The 14,036-nt window shown below is 38.1% G+C and overlaps 1 protein-coding gene across 5 annotated transcripts in view; it reads right to left on the reverse strand.

Annotated features, from left to right (window-relative positions):
* Nucleotides 1-14,036, reverse strand: part of SNRK (SNF related kinase) — an 85,933-nt gene that overhangs the window by 30,303 nt on the left and 41,594 nt on the right. Inside the window, exon 2 of one of the 5 annotated variants that reach the window (XM_036996272.2) lies at nt 8,145-8,239. The exons of the other annotated variants lie outside the window; for them this stretch is intronic. The gene's annotated coding sequence lies outside the window, so the exon portion shown is untranslated. The remainder of the gene's footprint in view (nt 1-8,144; nt 8,240-14,036) is intronic. 5 annotated transcript variants of the gene reach the window in all.

Here is a 14,036-nt window from a genome sequence, read left to right on the forward strand (position 1 = left end):
ATATGGTCAATTAATATATGATAAAGGAGCCATGGACATACAATGGCGAAATGACAGTCTCTTCAACAGATGGTGCTGGCAAAACTGGACAGCTTCATGTAAGAGAGTGAAACTGGATCACTGTCTAACCTCATACACAAAAGTAAATTTGAAATGGATCAAAGACTTGAATGTAAGTCATGAAACAATAAAACTCTTAGGAAAAAACATAGGCAAAATTCTCTTGGACATAAACATGAGTGACTTCTTCATGAACATATCTCTCTGGGCAAGGGAAACAAAAGCACAAATGAACAAGTGGCACTACATCAAACTGAAAAGCTTCTATACAGCAAAGCACTCCATCAATAGAACAAAAAGCCATGCTACCGTATGGGAGAATATATTCATAAATGACAGATCTGATAAAGGGTTGACATCCAAAATAATATAAAGAGCTCATACACCTCAAGCAAACAAAACGCAAATAATTCAATCAAAAAATGGGCAGAGGAGCTGAACAGTCAGTTCTCCAAAAAAGAAATTCAGATGGCCAACAGACACATGAAAAGATGCTCCCCAACACTAGACATCAGAGAAATGCAAATTAAAACCACAATGAGATATCACCTCACACCAGTAAGGATCGTCACTATCCAAAAGACAAACAACAACAAATGTTGGCGAGGCTGTGGAGAAAGGGGAACCTTCCTACACTGCTGGTGGGAATGTAAATTAGTTCAACCATTGTGGAAAGCAGTATGGAGGTTTCTCAAAATGCTCAAAATAGAAATACCATTTGACCCAGGAATTCCACTCCTAGGAATTAACCCTACGAATGCAGCAGCACAGTTTGAAAAAGACATGCACCCCTATGTTTATCGCAGCACTATTCCCAATAGCCAAGAAATGGAAGCAACCTAAGTGTCCATCAGCAGATGCATGAATAAAGAAGAGGTGGTACATATACACAATGGAATATTATTCAGCCATAAGAAGTAAACAAATCCTACCATTTGCAACAACATGGATGGAGCTAGATGGTATTATGCTCAGTGGAATAAGCCAGGCGGAGAAAGATAAGTATCAAATGATTTCACTCATCTGTGGAGTATAAGAACAAAGAAAAAACTGAAGGAGCAAAACAGCAGCAGACTCACAGAACCCAAGAATGGACTAACAGTTACCAAAGGGAAAGGGACTGCAGAGGATGGGTGGGAAGGGAGGAATAAGGGGGGTAGAAAAGGAGGCACTATGATTAGCATGTATAATGTGGGGGGGGGCATCGGGAGGGGTGTACAACACAGAGAAGACAAATAGTGATTCTACAACATCTTACTACGCTGATGGATAGTGACTGTAATGGGATATGTGGGGAGCACTTGGTGATGGGGGGAGTCTAGTAAACAATGTTCCTCATGTAATTGTAGATTAATAATATAAAAAAATATGTTAATGGAATTGTCTATTCATATGGAAGGTACACAAGTTAACAAATATAAACCATCTGAAAAACGAAATGTAATGTTCTACTATCATATGAAGCCTATGTTTCTTATTTCAGGCCCAGCTATAGGTCCTTCATTAATAAAAATGGGAAAAGATTACAGATGGCAGCATGAGAGGTGAGGCAGAGAACTCCTCCAAAAATTAAATAAAAATATGAAAATATAGTTAATACAACTAATCCTAAAAGAGTAACAGGAAAGAAGGCTGTGCCAGAGCATACATCTGGAGAAAAGAGCAGACCTCAAGAAAAAGGGTAACATACCAAAGCCTTGATCCAGAGGGACCCAAGCCCTACCCCTACCCCCACTCACCTGCGGGAGGAAGAGAAACATAGAGGTCAGGCGGTGGAAGCCTGGGAATGCTGAACACCCAGCAATGGAGATCTGCGCTGGGAGGACAAACCTACATTGCATGATGCTCTGGAGATTAATGGGATTGTAAAGCTAAGACAGGCAGAGTACTTGGAGAGACTGAGATTCCAGCCATTTGTGTAAAACAAGGATCCATATCCAGCTGCCCTGGGACCAAAGGAAGTCAGGCAGTCTGACAGACTTCTTAACAGCGAGAGGGCTGCTAAAGGGGCAAGGACTGCACAGAACTTGCTGCTCAGAAGAAAGGATAGGTGGACAAAATTGTCCTGGCATACTGCGCATATCAGGTTGGGAACTGTCAGGAGCTTCAAGTGCTCCATCCCCCTGGCTGGCTACTAAGCTCCAAGGCCCCCCCGCTGTGATACACAGGCTGCTGCACCTTCCTCCTAGCCTGCTGGCACTGGCTTGCAAACTGACAGTCCCGGCCCTTGTGTCAGTCTAGCCAGAGGGAAGAGGCTTACATTTGTCTACTTGGCTGGCACCGGCTTGCAAACTGACAGTCCCGGCCCTTGTGTCAGTCTAGCCAGAGGGAAGAGGCTTACATTTGTCTACTTGGCCCACTGGTTCTGACAGTGGATACAGGCACAGCAGCTGGGAAGCACGGAACAGCTCTGTCCTCCCCCCAGGCACTAACACTGCTCCCCGGTGACCCCCAACATCACTATAGGGGCTAAGCAGCTCCAAAGTGTAGAACTTCTGAGCAGTAGAAGGAGCCACATACAAGTACGAAACATCAAAGGAAACTGGTTCCAACCAAAATCCCACAAACACCAGAAAAAGGGACAAATGAAACTGAACACTCATCAATCTTCCTGAAGGAGAGTTCAAAATAAAAATCATAAACATGCTCAACGGAGGTACAGAAAAATATTCAAGAACTCAGGGACGAATTTAGGATGGAGATTCAATCACTAAGAAATATTATATTTGAAATGAAACATACAATGGAGGGATTTAAAAGCAGATTCGATGCAGTAGAAGAGATGGTAAAAGGAATAGAAAGTAGAGAAGAGGAATACAAAGAAGCTGAGGCACAGAGAGGAAAAAGGATTTCTAGGAATCAAAGAACATTGAGAGATCTGTGTGACCAATCCAAATGTAACAATATTTACATTATAGGGGTAAAGAAGAATAAAGAGAAAATGGGATGGAGAGTGTCTTTGAGGAGGTAATTGCTGAAAACTTGCACAATCTAGGGAAGGAGATAGTCCTCAGGTCGTGGAGGTGCACAGATCTCCCAACAAACGGGTGCCAAGGAAGACAACACCAAGACATATAATAATTAAAATAGCAAAGATCAAGGATAAGGACAGACTTTTAAAAGCAGCTAGAGAGGGGGAAAAAATCTCATACAAAGGAGAACCCATCAGGCTATCATCAGACTTCTCAACAGAAACTTTACAGACAACAAGAGAATGGCATGATACATTCAATGCAATGAAACAAAAGGGCCTAGAACCAAGAATACCCTATCCAGCAAGATTATCATTTAAATTTGAAGGAGGGATTAAATAATTTCCACATAAGCAATAGCTGAGAGAATTTACCTCCCACAAACCATCTCTACAATGTACTCTGGAGGGGCTGCTATACATGGAAGTGTTCCTAAGGCTAAATAGCTGTCACCAGAGTAAATATAACCACAGCAAAGTACAACAATTAAATACTAAGCAGATGCAAAATCAAATCAACTACCCCCAAAGTCAATCAAGGGATAGACAAAGAGTACAGAATATGATACCTAATATATAAAGAATGGAGTAGGAAGAAAAAGGAGGGAAAAAAAAGAACTTTCAGATTGTGTTTGTAATAGCATACTAAGTGAGTTAAATTAGACTGTTAGATAGTGAGGGAATTACCCTTGAATCTTTGGTAAACATGAATCTAAAGCCTACAATGGCAATAAGTACATACCTATCGATAATGACCCCAAATGTAAATGATCTGAATGTACCAATCAAAAGACACAGAGTCACTGAATGGACAAAGAAACAAAACCCGTCTATATGCCCCTTCAAGAGGCTCACTTCAAACCCAAAGACATACACAGCCTAAAAGTGAAGGGATGGAGAAAGATATTTTATGCACCTAAAAGGGAGAAAAAAGCAGGAGTTCCAGTACTTGTATCAGACAAAATAGACTTCAAAACAAAGAAAGTAAAAAGAGACAAAGGACATTACATTATGATAAAGAGGTCAGTTCAACCGGAGTACATAAGCATTATAAATATCTATACACCCAACCCAGGATCACCTACATATGTGAAACAAATACTAACAGAATTAAAGGGGGAAACAGAATGTAATGCATTCATTCTAGGAGACTTCCACACACCACTCACTCCAAAGGAAAGATCCAACAGACAGAAACAGAGGCACTGAACAACGAATTATAACAGATGGACCTAACAGACATATACAGAACACTGTATCTAAAAGCAACAGGATACACATTCTTCTCAAGTGCACATGGAATATTTTCAGGAATAGATCATATACTAGGCCACAAAAAGAGCCTCAGTAAATTCAGAGAGACTGAAATTGTACCAACCAGCTTCTCAGACCACAAAGGTATGAAACTAGACATAAATTACACAAAGAAAATGAAAAAGCCCACAAACACATAGAGGCTTAATAACATGCTCCTAAATAATCAATGGATCAATGACCAAATAAAAACAGACATCAAGCAATACATGGGGACAAATGACAACAATGACTCAATGCTGCAAAATCTGTGGGACGCTGCAAAGGCCATGCTTAGAGGGAAGTACAGTGCAATACAGGCCTACCTCAGGAAAGAAGAACAATCTCATATGAACAGTCTAAACTCACAATTAATGAAACCAGAAAAGGAAGAAAAAATGAGGCCCAAAGTCAGTAGAAGGAAGGATATAATAAAGATTAGTAGAATAAAACAGTAGAAAGAATCAATGAAAGCAGGAGATGGTTCTTTGAGAAAATAAACAAAATAGATAAACCCTTAGCCAGACTTATCAAGAAAAAAAGAGTCTACACACATAAACAATCAGAAATAAGAAAGGAAAAATCACTACAGACACCACAGAAATACAAAGAATCATTAGAGAAAGCTATGAAAAATTATATGTTAATAAACTGGATAACCTAGAAGAAATGGACTCCTTTTTAGAAAAACACAACCTTCCAAGGTTAACCCAGAAAGAAACAGAAAATCTGAACAGACTGATTACTAGCAACAAAATTGAACTGGTAATCAAAAAACTACCTAAGAACATTAAAGGGGGGAAAAAAAAAACAAACTACCTAAGAACAAAAGCTCTGGTCCAGATGGTTTCACTGTTGAATTTTATCAAACATTTAGTGAAGAACTAACACCCATCCTCCTTAAAGTTTTCCAAACAGTAGAAGAGGAGGGAATATTCCCAAACTCATTCTATGAGGCGAGCAACACTCTAATACCAAACCCAGGCAAAGACACCACAAAAAAAGAAAACTACAGACCAACATCCCTGATGAACATAGATGCAAAAATACTCAATTAAATATTAGCAAACTCAATTCAAAAATACATCAAGAGGATCATACACCATCATCAAGTGGGATTCATCTCAGGGATGCAAGGATGGTACAACATTCAAAAATCCATCAACATCATCCACCACATTAACAAAAGGAAGGAAAAAAACCACATGATCATCTCAATAGATGCTGAAAATGTGTTTGACAAAATACAATATCCACTCATGATAAAATCTCTCAACAAAATGGGTATAGAGGGCAAGTACCTCAACATAATAAAGGCCATATATGACAAACCCACCGCCAAGTCATACTTAACAGCAAGAAGCTGAAAGCTTTTCCTTAAAGATTGGGAATAAGACAAGGATGCCCACTCTCCCCACTTTTAGTCAACATAGTCTAAAGTGGTCATAGCCACAGCAATCAGACAAAACAAAGAAATAAAAGGCATCCAAATTGGCAAGGAAGAAGTTAAACTGTCACTGTTTGCAGATGTCATGGTATTATATATAAAAAATCCCAGAGAATCCACTCCAAAACTACTAGATCTAATGTCTGAATGCAGCAAAGTTGCAGGATACAACAGTAATACACAGAAATCTTTTTCTTTCCTATACGCTAATGATGAGCTAGCAGAAAGAGAAATCAGGAAAACAATTTCATTCACAATTGCATCAAAAAGAATAAAATACCTTGGAATAAACCTAGCCAAGGAAGTGAAAGACCTATACTCTGAATACTACAAGACACTCATGCAAGAAATTAAAGAAGATACCAATAAATAGAAACACATCCCGTGCTCATGGATAGGAAAAATTATTATTTTCAAAATGGCCATCATGCCTAAAGCAATCTACAGATTCAATGCAATTCCTATCAAACTACTAACAGCATTCTTCAATGAACTAAAGCAAATTGTTCTAAAATTCATATGAAACCACGAAAGACCCCGAACAGCCAAAGCAATCCTGAGAAGGAAGAATAAAGCCGGGGAGATTATGCTCCCCAACTTCAAGGTGTACTACAAAGCCACAGTAATCAACACAATTTGGTCTTGGCACAAGACCAGAACCATAGACCAATGGAACAGACTAGAGAGCCCAGATATAAACTCAAGCATATATGGTTGATTAATATACAATAAAGTAACTATGGATATGCGGTGGGGAAATGACAGCCTCTTCAAAAACCAGTGTTGGCAAAACTAGACAGCTACATGCAAGAGAATGAAACTGGATTATTGACTAACCCCATACACAAAAGTAAACTCAAAATGGATTGAAGACCTGAATGTAAGTCATGAAACCATCAAACTCTTAGAAGAAAACATAAGCAAAAATCTATTGTATACTATCATTAGCAAGTTTTTCCTGAATGCATCTCCTCGAACAAGGGAAACAAAATAAAAAATGACAAATGGGACAACATCATGCTAAAAGGCTTCTGTACAGCAAAGGATACCATCAGCTGAATAAAAAGACATCCTACAGTATGGGAGAATATGTTTGTAAATGACATATCTGACAAGGGTTAACATCCAAAATATGTAAAGAACTCACACGCCTCAACACCCAAAAAAGCAAATAACCCTATTAAAAAATGGGTGGAGTATATGAACAGACACTTCTCCAAAACAGAAATTCAGACAGCCAACAGATGCTGAACTGTGTTTTTAAGTGTTGAGTCAAATACAATATTTAGAAGAAAAAGAATTAATGCTTATACAGTACTTTGAAAACTATATTAAAGTATCACAAAAATGACTGACAAAGATTTAGCCTTGTTTGAACAGAGTTAATAAGAAAAGATGGTCCATATTCCTAATTATCAGGAAAATCCAAACTGAAACCACAATGAGATATCACCTCACATCAGTTAGGAAGGACGACATCAAAAAGAGTAGGAACAAAAAATGCTTGCAAGGATGTGGAGAAAGGGGAACCCTTATACACTGCTGGGAATGTAAACTAGTTTAACCATGTGGAAAGTAATATGGAGGTTCCTCAAAAAACTAAAAATAGAAATACCGTTTGACCCAGGAATTCCACTCCTAGGAATTTACCCTAAGAAAACAACTTCTCAGATTCAAAAAGACATATGCACCCCTATGTTGATTGCAGCACTATTTACAATAGCCTAGATATGGAAGCAACCTAAGTGTCCATCAGTAGATGAATGGATAAAGATGTGTTACATATACACAATGGAATACTATTCAGCCATAAGAAAGAAACAAATCCTAACATTTTTGTAACAATGTAGATGGAGCTAGAGAGTATTATGCTCAGTGAAATAAGCCAGGTGGAGAAAGACAAATGCCAAATGATTTCCCTCATTTGTGGAGTATAACAATGAAGCAAAACTGAAGGAACAAAATAGCAGCAGACTTACAGACTCCAAGAAGGGACTAGTGGTTACCAAAGGGGAGGAGTGGGGGAGGCTGGGTGCGGAAGGAGGGAGAAGGGGATTGTGGGGTATCATGATTGGTGCACATGGTGCGTGGGGTCACCGGGAAGACAGTGTAGCTCAGAGAAGACAAATAGGGACTCTGTGGCATCTTACTACACTGATGGACAGTGACTGTAATGGGTTATGTGGTGGGGACTTGATAATGGGGTGAAGCCAGTAACCACAATGCTGTTCATGTAAGTGTATATTAATGATACCAAAAAAACCCCCAGTACTTAAAAATTAGCTGAATATTATGATGTGTTCATACTTTAACTGAATAAGCAGAAACCTCTTTATAGGAATGTAAAGAAAATTTTTTAAAAAGTCTACTCACTAAGACAGTGATTCTCAACCTGTCATCTCGGGATACTTGGTTCTGCAAGGCTCCGTTAATGTATTCATAAACCAATCTCTTCATGGCATGAAAAGCTGTAGTAAGAATTATTTTAATTTTAATTTTTATCACAAACAACTTCCTGCAAGGATTAAGAAAACTCAAATACTAAGCTCTCTGATATCCCACCGAAGTCCCTATCAGTCTTACAAAACAGGATGAGAGAAAAAAGGCAGGGCTACGGGTCCACAGACTCTCTGGAGAAATCTCAGTTTTCCTGCTGTTATCTCGACATTGCAGCATTCTAGAGAGAGATCTCGGTCTCAAGAGGCCAGGGCAGAGGTCAGGAGAGTGGGGTGCAGTTCACTGCTAGGGCTATTCCCTGCTTCAGGATGAACCTGAGGGTTCTCAAGGGGAAACTGATGCTGAAGCCAAAGCCAACACAGACTCCCCCACTGGGTAGATTCCCAATCAGTCTGGAACTCCCGCTGTCTCAAAATTTCCACCTACCCACAACCATCCTTCAAGGTATCCCCTACTACCTGTGTGAAGCAAGAATTAGTTAAAAATTCACACCTTTACAAAACTAGATCTTTTTAGAAATACCTTTTGAAACCTAATTGCTTCCTTTCATAAGCTTATGGAAAAATCTCTAACTTTTGTCCAACTGTATTATGATACTAGTCACAATAAATGGCAGCACACGTAAGAGTACATTCTTGTGCTACAAATTTCAATATGGGTACTCTTTAAAGAGGGGATCCCCTGGAGAACTGCTTTCCTGTGGATACACAGTGAGTTTATATTTAGCTTTAAGAAGTGATTGCACATTTCAAATTTCCCACAAGATTATGACAAATGCAAAGCAATTTCACAAACTTAACTTTCATCTAGAAAGTTTAGATTTAGTACAAAATCTAAAAATGTCCAATTCGATTTGTCTAGTCTAACAATACAAACCAGGCAGACAAAAGAACTATATGGTTAGCATATTAGACACCTGAAGTCTGGACTTACTTGAGGCCTTAGTTCAACAGGTAGTGGAGTATTTTGATATTTTCTTTCTTAAGTTAATTTTAAAAACACTGAGCCTTTTGCATGAGGTTGAGGTGTGCTCAAGTAAGACAAACACACAAGCCAATAAAATCAGTCGATAAAAATCAACCGCATATACCAATTCTTACAGGTTCTCTTTCAAAACGCATACCAGGTTAAAGCGCAATAAACGAGGTTTTCTGAGCATGAGGGATACAAAATCATATGGGGTATGCCCTTAACAGAACATGGCATTACCCTAGATTCCCCAAAATGTTTAAGCTTGCAAAAGGAATAAACTTTAAAACAGTGTATTTGCTATAAGAAGATTCAAAATACAAGATACTCATTTTTTAAATGTTTGCTTTGATTAGTTCTCAATGCATAACATTTAAACTAGATATGTGGTTTTAAAATGTATACAACTTATTTTCCTACATTAAAAAAATCAGTATGTTATATATCTTTCTAGGAATGACAATAAATGTAACTTGGTTGGTTCCACACAGGACTATAATTTTGAGATTATTCTTTCATATTAAAAGGTTAGGCAGGAAGTTCCCTCACATATAACCATACAGTTCCTGTTTTTAGAGTTAACATTTATTTTTTTCAGATTATGAAAGTTAATACATGTTTAATTACAGTAAGATTCTATTAGCAGCCAGTGAGAAGGGCCCCACACATTCACCAATACCACCATCATTACTATTAGCCTATTGGATAAAGACATAACAGATTTATTCTAATTTGTACCATCCTGATAATTTCCCCAGTTTCTTCAAGGTATAATTTACATACACTAGAATCATCATTCTTAATGTGCATTTCTGCAAGGTCTAACAAATGCAGTCACGTAACCACCACCACCATCAAGACACAGAGATGTATCACCACAAAAAGCTCCCTTGTGTCTCTTTGCAGTCAATCCTTCCTCACAACCCAGCCGTGGCATCCACATGTTGTTTTATGTCCCTATACTTTTGCCTAAAATGGCATCACACGGTACGGAGTTTTTGCAGCCTAGCTTTTTTCACTTACATACTTGGGGTCCATCCTTGTTGTTGCACATGCCAACAGTTCTTCACTTTTTACTGCTGAGTGGTATTTCATCACACAGATTTTCCAAAGCTTATTTCAGTTTTGGACAATTATGAGTAAAGTCACTAAAAAAATTTGTGTTGCAGGAGCTTATGCAGAACATAAATGCTCATTTGTCTTGGGTAAATACCTAGGAGCAGGCTTGCTGGGTCATATGGTCAAGCGCATGATAGCTTTATAACATAAGGAACTGCCAACGATTTTCAAAAGAGGCATGTATGATTTTACATTCCCATCAGCAATTTATGAGAATTCTGTTGCTTCATTCACATCCTTGTCAGCTGTTTGCACTGTCGGTTTAAAAAATTTTAGCCATTCTCATGTGTTTTTATTTTCAGTTCCCTGATGATTAATGATGTGGAGCATCTATCTGTATGTGCTAATCTCTCATATTATGTCATCTTTGATGAACTGTTTGCTTACATCTTTGGCTCATTGCAACATTGGGATGCCTTTTAACTTACTGTTTTTAGAGTTCTTTACATATTCTTTATTAGACATGTGATTTGCAAGTATTTTCTCTCATTTAGTGGCTTAATAATATCTTTCAAGGAACAGTTTTGATAAAATCCAATTTAACAAATTTTTCTTTAAAGATTCTACTTTTGGTGTTGTACCTAAAATGGCTTTGCCTAAGCCAAAGCTGCAAAGATTTCTTATGTTTTCCTACAGAAGTTTTCTAGTTTTACACTCCACATCTATGTCTATGAAGCAGGATGTTTTTACAAGTGGTGTAAGGTATGGGTCAAGATTTGTTTTATCCTTTCTCCACTGCATTGCTTCAGCGCTTCTGCTGAAAATCAACTGACCATATATGTGTGGGTTTATCTGTGGCTCTTTCTTCTGTTGCACTGATCTACATGTATACCCTTCTGCTAATGACAGTCTTGATTATTGGAGGGTTTTTTTGTTTTGTTTTGTCTCTTTATTTTTATTTTATTTTATTTTATTTTTATTTTTTAAATTTTTTATTAAGGTATGATTGGTATACACTCTTATGAAGGTTTCACATGAAAAAACAATGTGGTTACTACATTTACCCATGTTATTAAGTCCCCACCCATACCTCAATGCAGTCACTGTCCATCAGTGCAGCAAGTTGCCAGAGATCCACTATGTGCCTCCTCTGTGATACACTGTTCTCCGCATGATCCCCCACACCATGTTTCCTAAACATAATACCCGTCAGTCCCCTTCTCCCTCCCTCTCCACCCGCCCTCCCACACCCCTCTCCTTTGGTAACCACTAGTTCATTCTTGGAGTCTGTGAGTCTGCTGCCATTTTGTTCCTTCAGTTTTGCTTCATTGTTATACTCCACAAATGAGGGAAATCATTTGGCATTTGTCTTTCTCCACCAGGTTTATTTCACTGAGCATAATGTCCTCCAGTTCCATCCCTGTTGTTGCAAATGGTAGGATTTGTTTTCTTCTTACGGCTGAATAGTATTCCATTATATATATGTACCACATCTTCTTTATCCATTCATCTACTGATGGACACTTAGGTTGCTTCCATATCTAGGTATTGTAAATAGTGCTGCAATCAACATAGGGGTGCATATGTCTTTTTGAATCTGAGAAGTTGTTTTCTTAGGGTAAATTCCTAGGAGTGGAATTCCTGGGTCAAATGGTATTTCTATTTTTAGTTTTTTGAGGAACCTCCATCTAGCTTTCCACAATGGTTGAACTGGCTTACATTCCCACCAGCAGTGTAGAAGGGTTCCCCTTTCTCCACATCCTTGCCAGCATTTGTTGTTCTTAGTCTTTTCGATACTGGCTATCCTTACTGGTGTGAGGTGATATCCCATTGTGGTTTTAATTTGCATTTCCCTGATGATTAGTGATGTGGAGCATCTTTTCATGTGTCTGTTGGCCATCTGAATTTCTTCTTTGGAGAACTGTCTTTTCATATTCTCTGCCCATTTGTTAATCGGGTTATTTGCTTTTTGGGTGTTGAGGTGTGTAAGTTCTTCATATATTTTGTATGTTAACCCTTTGTCGGATATGTCATTTACAAATATATTCTCCCATACTGTAGGATGCCTTCTTGTTTTGTTGATAATGTCCTTTGCCTACAAAAACTTTTTAGTTTGATGTAGTCCCATGAGTTCACTTTTGCTTTTGTTTCCCTTTCTCGAGGAGATATGTTCATGAAGAAGTTGCTCATGCTTATATTCAGGAGATGTTTGCCTATGTTGTCTTCTAGGAGTTTTATGGTTTCATGACTTACATTCAAGTCTTTAATCCATTTTGAGTTTACTTTTATGTATGGGGTCAAACAATAATCCAGTTTCATTCTCTTGCGTGTAGCTATCCAGTTTTGCCAACACCAGCTGTTGAAGAGGCTGTCATTTCCCCATTGTATGTCCATGGCTCCTTTATCATATATTAATTGACCATATATGGTTGGGTTTATATCAGGGCTCTCTAGTCTGTTCCACTGGTCTATGGGTCTGTTCTTGTGCCAGTACCATACTGTCTTGATTAGTGTGGCTTTGTAGTAGAGCTTGAAGTTAGGGAGCATAATTCCCCCTGCTTTATTATTCCTTCTCAGGATCGCTTTGGCTATTCAAGGTCTTTTGTGGTTCCATATAAATTTTAGGACAATTTGCTCTAGTTTGTTGAAGAATGCTGTTGGTATTTTGATAGGAATTGCACTGAATCTATAGACTGCTTTAGGCAGGATGGCCATTTTGACAATATTAATTCTTCCTATCCATGAGCACGGGATGTGTTTCCATTTATTGGTATCTTCTTTAATTTCTCTCATCAGTGTCTTTATTGTAGTTTCATACTAAGTCCTGAATTCTCTAATTACTTTTATGGTTAGAAGCTCTTTCTTTGTTGGATATTTATATGACTTTTTAATGAACTCTGTTTTCATGTGTCTTTAGATTTCTCATTGGTTGTTAAGAGCTCTTTCTATGATAATAATTACCTATTACAAATTATTTTCCATTTGTTTCCATTATAATTTTGTTTTAAATATATGTGCAAAACGTTTTTATATTAATATAAAATGTAATCATATCTATCATATTTTCCTTATGATTCCTGTTTAGAAAGGCCAAGACCTTATGAATAGTAGTCACCCTTGCTGCAGGGTGAGGGGGTGGCTCAATTCTTCATATACAAATCCTTAATTCACCTGGAACTTATTTTGACATATGACATAGGTAAGGAGCTATTGTTCCCTCTTCTTCAAATATTTAGTTATTCCAGTACAGTTTATTAAATAATTCTTCCTCTGGTGTCTTCTGATAATGTAGGGATTTTAAATTATTAAAGCCTGTTTTTCTATACAACTTAAAATCACCAAGTAAAGATCCAAGCTAAGATACAGAAGTGCCTTGGGGGCATCAGTCCTTGCACTACAGGGCCATAAAGCAGACACTGGCATGCGTATTCAACAAATGCGTGGCACTATTTGCCAGGCACCGTGCTGGACACTGAGATATAACTGTAAGGAAATCCTGAGGTTGGGAATGGAGAACTCCCAGAAGAGTCTGTTCATTCATTTAGAAAGTAATGACAACCTGGCCTATAAAAGATGGTTCCAGAAGAAATTCAGATAGCCAACAGACACATGAAAAGATGCTCCACATCACTAATCATCAGAGAAATGCAAATTAAAACCACAATGAGATATCACCTCACACCAGTAAGGATCACCACCATGCAAAAGACAAACAACAAATGTTGGCGAGGTTGTGGAGAAAGGGGAACCCTCCTACACTGCTGGTGGGAATGTAAATTA

The sequence above is a fragment of the Manis javanica genome, chromosome 3 (assembly GCF_040802235.1).
Source record: "Manis javanica isolate MJ-LG chromosome 3, MJ_LKY, whole genome shotgun sequence".
Classification (NCBI taxonomy): Eukaryota; Metazoa; Chordata; class Mammalia; order Pholidota; family Manidae; genus Manis; species Manis javanica.